This window comes from Orcinus orca, chromosome 1 (assembly GCF_937001465.1).
Source record: "Orcinus orca chromosome 1, mOrcOrc1.1, whole genome shotgun sequence".
Taxonomy (NCBI): domain Eukaryota; kingdom Metazoa; phylum Chordata; class Mammalia; order Artiodactyla; family Delphinidae; genus Orcinus; species Orcinus orca.
This window is the reverse complement of record NC_064559.1, coordinates 94,759,785-94,770,575: the sequence shown is the minus strand read 5'-3', so window position 1 is coordinate 94,770,575 and position 10,791 is coordinate 94,759,785. Positions and strand designations below refer to the sequence as shown.

Sequence of the window (10,791 nt, the reverse complement as noted above, 5' to 3'; positions counted from 1 at the left end):
GATGAGTGGCTGGAACAGTTTACTTTCAAGGTCTTTTACAACTCAGAGAGTCTTTTGTTATTTTATTCTATTATATGTAGAACTTTATTATTCCTACAAAAACTAACATTTGAAGTATTTCATGCTATTCTCTCTGCATAAAGAAACATTTCAAATTAAAAACAAGAGATTTAAAAAAGTTGATTGTAGGCCAATTTAATTAGAATCACTACCACCTTTGAATTTATATACGTTTTAGTTAATCAGAACAATTTTGTATAACTGCGTTTTATAGGATCAGTGGTTGACCTTCTACCACCTGTTTCAAAAAAGGCTCATGATTCCCCTGCCATGTTGGAAACATCCACCTGCAGTGACTCCTGCACCTAAATGAACAACCTGATATTCAGCTTTCTCAAGACACAAAATCAGCCTGAAAAAGTAAAAAATAGATCACTGCTTTAAAATGTAAAGCGTTCACTGCCAATAAATGAAATATGTGTATTCAATTTTTGAAAGCTCTATGATAAGATTGTATCAAGTAACAAGAATGTTTTTCTTCTTCTTCTTCTTTTTTTTTTTTTTTGGTGGTACGCGGGCCTCTCACTGTTGCGGAGCAACAGGCTCTGGACGCGCAGGCTCGGCGGCCATGGCTCACGGGCCCAACTGCTCCGCGGCATGTGGGATCTTCCCGGACCGGGGCACGAACCCGTGTCCCCTGCATCGGCAGGCGGACTCTCAACCACTGCGCCACCAGGGAAGCCCAAGAATGTTTTTCTTTTAGAAAAAAACAATATTTTAATTTTTCTTGGATGGCGATAGAAATCTTTTCTTTCTGTCAAATCCACTGTAGCCTCTTAGCCAGCAGCTGTTTTCAGCTGTGTCTCAGCACCTGTTTGAGAATCACCTGGTCGTGCTGATTTAAAAATGAGGACTTCTGGTCCCCTCCCAAACCTCTTTTCTAGTTTGCTCCCTGGGACTCTGCATTTTAATACACTCTCCTCCCCACTCCCAGGATGACTCTTTGTGCTCTAAGTTTGCATCACTGTCCTAGAAGACAGTTTAGTAACCTTAGTTTAAACATCACTAACCACACAGGGTTCTTGACACTGCATTCTCTGATGATGATAATGTAATGCTTACTAAGTTCCTGCTCTATACCCTTTATAGCTACAGATTCCCAACTCCTACTTACAGGTCGATCCCCAGGTTCTCGGATCAGTCTTGTACTTGCTCAGTGAGAATTTCAGGATCTACAGGTCAGTGGTCCAGGGTTCAGCACTGAGGGTGATGATGCTGTGACATCAGTATCTATTTTGGCCCCTCCCTCTTTCTCTCTCAGTGAGAATTTCAGGATCTACAGGTCAGTGGTCCAGGGTTCAGCACTGAGGGTGATGATGCTGTGACATCAGTATCTATTTTGGCCCCTCCCTCTTTCTCTCTGTTTGTGGTAGTTCCAGGGAAGGTAGAGGGTGCGTACTGTAGGATCCCCCTCACCTCTAGGGTGCTCACTTCTCACTAGTTAGTTGGTTCATCCCACAAAACTTATCATACAGTCTTCAAACTGACCCTTCCCCTGCCCCCTCTCCCCTAGGTCCACACAAAGGGGCTGGTTGGGCAGGATTTGAGACTTGGGGAATATTTATATCTATGTTTTGAGGGGACAGTGAAATAATATTCATGTTTATCCAAAACAGACAGTTTCAGGTCTTCACACAGGTCTTAGGACTATCTCTAAGTTTTAATTACACTCTTCCCTGTAGCCTAAATGCCATTTAATTTAACATGTATCATTGACAAGTCATCACCTCTAAGTTATGCCAAACCTACATCTCAGACCAGAAACCCTTTGATGTTTAGGTCTCATGTTTTAAAGAAAGAGATGTAGACACCAGAGGCCTCAAATCCAGTTCTTCCTGGGCTAGTGAAAGAACCCAGAGAAGGCCAGGCCTTCCTTTTCATCTCTAGCTGATTCTTCAAACTGTTTCTTCCTTTAGTGCCAAAGGTTTCATACAGTCATCTGTCTTTCTCAGCTCAGGATTTCTGGTACAGGGAGCACACTTTTATCTGTGACCTGTCTTTATGCCCTGTTATGCCTAGAAGTGTATAAAGAAACAGAACCATTACCAGAAAGAAGATAATCTTCTTCCCAGAGGATAACACAAAAAAGTTTCTTTGTCTTTCCATCAAGCTCTCTTACAGCCTTGAAAGGCACCTGGGTCTTTCCCCCTCTTCTCTATTTGTACCCTCTGGTTCCAGCTCCAATGGTGATGAGCCAGACGAGCAACTGTGGAGATCTCGGGAGGGCTACAGAGGATCCTTGGGTTTAAAATTGCTCTTTTTTTTTTTTTTTTTTTTACAAATCTTCCCAGGAACAGGTTGTCTTCTAGATTTTTCAGAATAAAGTACTTATAAGTCAAACAATCCTTCTTTTTATTTCTCTGTCTCTCAGAGGATAACTTTAATGCCTAATTATCCTAAAGTGCTGTTTTGGCAGGGATGACTAGCCCAAAAATTCATGCTCACCTCCAAGATGAAGAGTAACTGTTGGCAAGAAGCTGTCCAGCAGAGCCCCCAGGTCTCTGCTTCTAGTGCATGTGGCAGGAACCACGTGACTCTTCTTCTCCAAAAGATCTTGAGCAGAAGTGATGTGTGTCATCTCTGGCAGAGCTGGTTAAGTTCCAGGTACATGGCCTTTCATCTCTCTCTTCCTCATCTGGCTGCATGTAGAGAATCCGATGGAGATGACAAGGTGGACTTAAGACAGAAGGAGCCTGGATCTCAAGTCACCACCTTAAACGACAGCTGCCCAGAAGAGCTGCTTGACTAGGAACATCCACTTCACGTTAGTGTGAGTGAGTGAGGAATAAACTTTTATTGTGTGCTACATTACTGAGATTTGGGATGACTTGTTATAGCAGCTAGCGTCAATTACCCTGACTCATACAACCATCAACCACAAAAGGGGGTGAAGAAGGGGACAAGCCCCCACTGGTCACATTTGTAAGAACAACACACATAACTAGAAAGCCAGGTACCAAGAATTCCATACTTGACATGGGGAATCCGTCTCTCCAATCATCCTGCCTAAAAAACAGTATGCAAATCTAACACTTACCAAGCTGCACTGCGCTGGCCATGTACGAGGTTCAGAGACGAATCAGAGTTCCTTAAGCCTCTTGTGGCAGCACAGCGCCTGCCAAATAGAAGCACTTGATTAATGTTTGTTGAATTGGATAGTTTGAGAGTCAGAGATGAAACAAGATACAACACAAGATAACGCGCCCAAACAGGGCTATGGGAACAGATGATAGAACAACTAATTTTGCTTACATATAGTCTATGTCAGTGGTTAGTAGAGAAAAGGCCAGTCTCTGGATGTCTCTCACAGAACAAGCACACACAGAGACAGCACTGGGTTCCCTACAGCTCTTAGAAATGAAGCCCACAGCTTGGGTCTTACCCCCCGTCACTGCTGCTCTGGGAACTCCCAGGACTCCCGACTCTTCCTTTAGCGGTCTTTCCCATCCAGGTCACCACTTTGCTGGTCCCCTTTCCTCCTTCCTCCTCTCCGTCCACATCCCTGCAGTATCCTCACACTTGCCCTCCCAGCATCTCTGCTCAAGGAGGTCAGGGTTTCTGGCCTCCACCGGGGAGATGTTGTTGCCTGTTTCCCTGCTTGAGGATCAGCGCCCCCTGCTCACCAAGCACTCTGTGCCCCGAACATTCACCTCCTCCTGTCCTTAATGAGAGGGCAGCACTGTGGCTCGGACGACCAAGAGGGAGGAAATGAGCACCTCTTTCTCCAGCTGAGAGTCATCTCATCACTTTTCCCTTATGCTCACACATTTCAAGTTCAGATTCTTTGGGGAGCAGCCATTTGGTATGGCCCTGTGGGCTCCCCAGTTCTCACATGGGGTCAGGGCTGGGTCTGGTCTATGCTTTTGAGAGCACTGGGGGAAGTTTGTGTTTCAAACATATTTTGATATTCTTAAAAGTGTTTCATGATCTTTAAAATAAAAAGGTGAATCCAGAGTATTCTGTAAAATTGGGGTGGAGGTGAATCAGAGGGTTCATTTCTCAGGCTGCTTGCTGGCTTTGTCCTGTCAGTGGAGAGGTTCGCCACTGCTCAGTTCCGCCCCTTGAGGGCACCAGAGACCGCTTTGCTGTAGAGAACGGGGCCTGGATGGAAACCAGACAGGTTCTTCCAGCTTATTAAAATTGCTCTAAATAATAAGGAACACGGGAAATGATAGAACAGCATAGATTCTTATTTCCTGGAACCTTTAAAGGTGTCCCTGTCCTGGGCATAGACCTTAGCATGGCCAGGAGCAAGTATGGCAAGACGGTTGGGATGGGAGTGATATCAGAGCTGTGAATGACCACAGAGGAGATGAAGCTCAGGAGATACATTGGAGGTGGAAATCTCACGAGCGCTCCTTAATCCATGATCCTAGACAGCAGTAGGAGCAGTATCTGGAGAAAGATTGGATAACCTTTTTTTGTAACCATCCCAAGCAGTCTAGCTGTGTGTGAAATAGCAGCACAGTATAATCCAGACCTACCCAGGAATGTTGAGTACCACTCACGAGCCCCATTGAAACATGGGCGGTCGTCTCAATAGTGTTCTCAGGCACAGATGAGCTTTCCCTGACAATTCATTTCCACACCCAAGCTGTGCGTGATATTTTGGTTCACAACAAGTCACTGGGGTAGGGAGAAGAAATGCGTGCAGGTAGCATCGCTCCTGAAGAAATGAATGAACGAGTCAATGACTGAAAGAGAGTGAGCCCTGAGGGGAAGAGTCTTGGCTGTGAGAACAATGAAGGCAATTCTGATTCAGGCACAATCGTTCAGAGTGTTAGTCTCTGGCTCCCGAGCAGGCAGAGCGTGGTGGCCGGTCAATGGGGTCTAGTCCATTGTCCCAATGGTGCTTGTGTGTAGGTTAAACCCAGAGACCAGGGTACCACAAGGACTGTAAAGAGACTGTGTGGTGGATGGGGAAAAGGGGTCTCCTATGTTGTAAACGCCAGAGGTAGAGGTCGAGGCAGCCTGAGATGTTCTGAACGCTGGGAAAACACTATCACTCGGGGGCAGTCTCAGACATTTCACTTCTCGGCTTGCAGGGATGTCACGTGGGACTGGGTCAGTAAAGCAAGATAGAAGTGTGGGGAAGGAGACTGCGATTGCTTCGAGAGGGGCATTAGGGCAGGGGGATCCCTGGAAACCTTTCAGGGAGGGCATTGCCCTCCCAGTTTACAGAGTTCCTCAGTCCCCCTGAGGAGCCATAATGAAGGCATAGAACCAAGTCTTCGGTCTTGGCTTTGCAGGAGTGCCTCTTTCCAGAAGCCCCTCCCATCAAAGGAGCCACAGGCAGACAGGTTTACAGTGGAGTGGGGTATGGGAGTCAAGGACTAAAGAGAAGGAATGCACAGAAGGTGTGGAGGAGCGGAGGGCTTGCCTTCCAGACCTGGCTTCTGCCTACCTGCTGTTAGAAAAACCCCATAACCTCCCTGACTGATCCTTGGTTTTCTCATCTGCACAATGGGAACCATACTCACACTTCTCTCAGAAGGTTCTCATGAGGATTCGGCGAGAGAATAAAAACAAGGGGGCTTTGCAAGCTAGACAAACCCAGGTAATACAGACATGCACAGGGTTGGACACAGGGTCTGGGAAGAGAAATCCTGGGGGCCAGACAATGCAACATAGTCCCAAAACATGTCTCTAAGAGACTGGATGTGCATCTGATAATACTAACTAATATTGAGAGTTTACGATGTACCCAAAACTCTAAGTACTTTACAAGCATGATCTCATTGTTTTTTTTTTTATTATTGTGGCCAAATATACATAAAACTTACTACCTTAATCATGTTAAGTGTACAATTCAGCGGTATTAAGTACATTCACAATGTTGTGTAACCATCACCATTATGCATCGCCAGAAATTTTTCATCATCCCAAACAAAAACTCTGTACCCAGTAACTGTAACTCCCCATTACCTCCCTCTTCCCAGGCTCTGGCAATCTCTATTCTACTTTCTGTCTCTATGAAAATGTCTATCCTAGGTATCTTATATAAGTGGCTTCGTACAATATTTGTCCTTTTGTGACTGGCTTATTTCACTTAGCATAATTCTTTCAAGTTCACGCACATTGTAGCATGTGTCAGAATTTCATTCTTTTTTTTTTTTTTTTTTGGATAGGAAAGTAGGATTTATTGGTGGGCGTGAGTAAGGAAGGGACAGTGCCAAGTCTCTCATGAGTGCAGGGCCCGCCATTGGTCCGGGGGCTGTGATGAGGGATGTATTTGACCCCATAGCCATCACAGGATGAGCCGCTTTTCTGCCATCATGTTTTCAAATTCGTCTGCATTAAACTTAGTAAATTCCCACTCCTTGGAGATGTGGATCTTTTGGCAGCTAGGGAACTTGAACTTGGCCCTACGTAGGGCCTCAATCACATGATCCTTGTTCTGCAGCTTGGTGCGGAGGGACATTGTGACTTGGCCAGTGTGAACCCTGGCCACTGTGCCCTGGAGCTTTCCAAAGGCACTGCGCATACCTGTCTGGAGTCTAGATTGGGGACACCATGCCGGTCATGAAGGTCCACTGGAAAGGGCTGTCTCCAAGGTCCCTGAGGGCAACCCGTACAGGCAACAGGCTGCGTACACTACTGAGGAGGCTGCTATTTTCAGCCATTGCACACTGGCCCCAAGGGGCAGAAAGCAGAATTTCATTCTTCGATTTGGCTGCACTGGGTCTTAGTTGTGGCACGCAGGATCATTTTTTAGTTGCGGCCCGCAGGCTCTTAGTTGCAGCACGCGGGATCTAGGGATCGAACCCGGGCCCCCTGCATTGGGAGCACGGAGTCCTAACCACTGGACAACCAGGGAAGTCCCTCATTCCTTTTCAAAGCCAAATGATATTCCATTGTATGTATTATACATATTACAATTTGTTTATCCATTCATCTGTTGATGGACATCTGAGTTGTTTCCACCTTTGGGCTCTTGTGAGTAATACTGCTTAAAACTTTTTTAATGGAAAATTCCAAACATATACAAAAGCAGACCAAAAGAATGGGATAAACCCCCATGTATAATAATTATTAACTCACAGCCAATCTTCTTTTTTTTTTTAATTTTTAATTTTTTGGTCATGCCACAGGGCATGTGGGATCTTGGCTCCCCGACCAGGGATCAAACCCGTGCCCCCTGCTTTGGAAGCGCAGAGCCTTAACCACTGGGCCGCTAAGGAACTCCCTTCACAGGCATTCTTGTTTTATCTGTATCCATACCTAATTCTCCGTCCCATATTATTTTGAAGAATATCTCAAATATCGTAAATGCCACTCTTGTTTCCATTTTACAGATGGAAAGGCACAGAGAGGTTATCTTACCAAGATTACAGAGCTCCTAAGTGATGGAGCGGGATTTAAACTCAGGCAGCGTGATGGCTGAGCCCATACTTGTGTCTTTGCTACACCTGTGTGTGTGTTTGCGTACACACAAACACACACACATCAGGTCAAATTTGGGCAAGTTGGAAAAGTGCATTTGGAAAAGTTTGCCTCTTCCTACATTTTTTCCCACTCTTGGATGCTGCCTGGAATTTAAAACAGATAGACATGACTTTGAAGCCTTAGTTCTTAGTTGCAGCTGGAGTCAGCGATCCCCAACCTCCAGAGTTGTTGTGAGGATTAAATGAGATAAAGTCAGTGAAAGTGCCAGGCGCCTCCTAGCATGTGGCAGGAGAGCATTATATGTGCTTTCCCCTCCCCTCCTTGGGGGGCCAGGCCCGCCTTCTCTCCACAGAAGCAAATGTCAAGAAAACATGCTCTATCAGAGTATGACTCTCAGAGGTCAATGTGTAATCCCTCTGGGGGATTTGCGTTGTGAAATAAAGGATTTTATCCTTTGGCTTTGTGGTGTGGGCTGTGGGTTAGTGCAGAACAGAGATGTTGCAATTCCTTCTTGCCCCTGAAATCATGTATGTGTGTGTATGCATGTGCATGTACGTGCACAAGTGTGTAAGACTGGCCTGTAGATAAGTTCAGGCTTCATTCTCCGCCCAGAGCATTACATTACTTTCTTTTCTATAAAGAATTGTGTCCTGAAACAAGCAACTATTTGTTCTATCTCCTTTTTCTATCTCCTTTCCCTCTTCTTGGCTAAAACAGGAGGAAAAGCCCTTTGTTGGGACCCTTGTCATTTTCTGGTCCAAGGACACAAAGCCACAGGATGGAGGTCTGAGCTCAGATAGGTCTTGGCAAGTCCTGTTCATCCCCTTTGGAATTTCTGTGGCCAGTCCCCTGGAGTTAATTTGGGAAGGGACTGCAGAGCTCAGTGGACAGTTGAGCAGGACTCACTGGCTGACCACAGAGAAGTCTCAGGTAACCTCAAGATGCATCTGCCGGGGAGGCTTGGGAGGTGGGGCACTGCAGCCTCAGGTACATTAAGCGATGGTTAGCAAGTCTGACTGGCTGTTTCCTCTGCCTGGAATGCCCTTTGCTGATCGTGCCCATGGAAGTAATATAAGCCTTCAATGCCAAGCTCACATCCTGCCGCCTCCATGAAGTTTTCCCTGCGTCACACCCTACCACCCACTACCACCCATCCCTGCCATACAGAGTGATTTCTCGCACTCTGAACCCTTATGACATCACCTGTGTACCTACTTTTGCTGCTTTGTGTCTGTACTATCTGAATACCCGTCTTAGCTCTTTGATAGATCAGAGTGAGTTCCTCGAGAACAGGAATCGTTCCATCTATTCTTTTCACTGTTCAGAGCTCTTCACAGGGCACACAACTACCAATAAATATCTGTTGAATAAATGATGTATTTCATGACAATGGCATATAGTAGGCACTCAGCAAATGCATACTGAATGCAATAACATCATCTCCCACGGCTGGGAAATGCAAGAGACTTTTTACACTACCCTTGATGTTTAGGTGGAAACCAGTTACACACAACCCTTTGAGTTCTAAAATCTGTCCAAACTTCCACGGAAATAACCGTAAAGACTGCCTTGAGGTAGGGTATGAGATGGTCTCAAGTGTTTCAAGTATTCTAATATTTCAAAATGTGTCTTTTTTTTGGTCTGTTTAATATCCCAACTAGTCTCCAGAAGAACTTGAAGTGTCACAAAGTAGAGTGCATGTGTGAGGATTTAAGATCATCCGAATTAGAACACCTGGTTAATCAGAACTTTTCTGCTCATCAGCAGAATGGTCACGGATACTTGCAGCAGTGACCCTGGAGTCAAGAAACCCAAATACCTCGTTTAAAGACACAATATCTTCAGAAACATGCTTTTAAAAAACCACTTAAACCATTTAAAAATATACAATTCAGTGGCATTAAGCACATTTATATTGTTGTACAACCATCCCCACTCTCCATCTCCAGAACCTTTTCATCATTCCAAACAGAAACTCAATACCCACTAAACTATAACTCCCCGTTCTCCCCTCCCCTCAGTCCCTGGTAATCTCTATTGTACTTTCCGTCTCCATGAATTTGCCTATTCCAGGCACCCCCTATAATGGAATTATACACTACTTGTCCTTTCGTGACTGGCTCACTTAGTGTTTTGTACTCAGGTTCACCCATGTTGTAGCATGCCTCAGAATCTCATTCTTTTGAAGGCTGAATAATATTCCATTGTATGTATACACCACATGTTGTTTATCCCTTCATCTTGGATGGACATTTGAGCTGTTTTCACCATTTGGCTATTGTGAATAACGCTGCTATGAACACAGGTGTACAAATATCTGTTCAGAAATATGTCGTTTTTTAAATCATAGACTTACTCTCACTGGTAAACCCTAGATCCATGGTAACTTCCCACTAACCAGAAAATTTGAGTAATCAGAATACCCCATTCCACCATTAGGTTTGCTAAGGACCTTTCTTGGAATATTGGGTGGATGGACACTAGACAGTGATAGGGACTGAGGCCTCTGTTTCAGGAATGGACACGGGGCCACCAGGAGGCAGGTGACTGGGCACAGTACACATTAGTAATGTGCCCAGCACATCCATCCCACCCCACCTCAACCCTGTCACTGCTCTAGATCTTAGAATGGGCTGCTTTTCCAAAAAGGTATGGACTTGAGGCACATTTGTTCTGAGTTAAGCTTGGCTGCAGTTAAAGTGTTATCATGTCTGTGGAGCTCAAATTACAGAGGCTGCCTTTGGCCAGTAAATGGCACAGCCCGGCTGCTCAGAGAGGTGGAAAATTCTGAGGCCCCTCCAGCACTGTTTCAGGAAAAATGCTCTGAGTGGTATGGAGAGGGGCCAGCTGGTGATGTCAAGGGATTTATAAAAGAGATTACAAGACCTTTTAAGGGAATGAGGCAGTTGCTAATGATGGAAAACTGCTAAAGCTGGATCTGGATAAGGTCTGAACATTTAATTTGCTACTTATCCTGAAATGCTTGTAATTTGTAAAAAACATATTGTGCCACTCCCTTTGTGTGTACTTTAAAAGACAACATCAGAGTGTGGAGGGAAGAACCTGTTATGCTAATCAAAGTCTGGGGTAACTGAAACTGAGATCTCACACATAAAGCCCCAAGTGGGCGATCCAGGACCTGGGAAGAAGAATTAAATGCCCAAACGCACCTGGGTGCACTGCACATCTGTATTTTTCTTTCTTTCTTTCTTCCTTATTTTTTTTAAGCACGCTAGTGGGGGGTCTGGAGGAAGCTTTATTTTTTAAGCAGCTACTAAGTTGCTTACAAGCTTTACACCTCCAAAGAGAGATCTGAAAATAAAATATTTACTTATATTGCATTTC

General features: G+C 45.0%; 1 non-coding gene across 1 annotated transcript; it reads right to left on the bottom strand.

The window, feature by feature from the left end:
* Positions 1–6,601: 6,601 nt before the first annotated feature.
* LOC117197543 (small nucleolar RNA SNORA70) lies at positions 6,602–6,739 on the bottom strand. The gene has a single exon (XR_004478209.2). It is a non-coding gene; the product is annotated as a small nucleolar RNA SNORA70 (small nucleolar RNA).
* Positions 6,740–10,791: the final 4,052 nt, after the last annotated feature.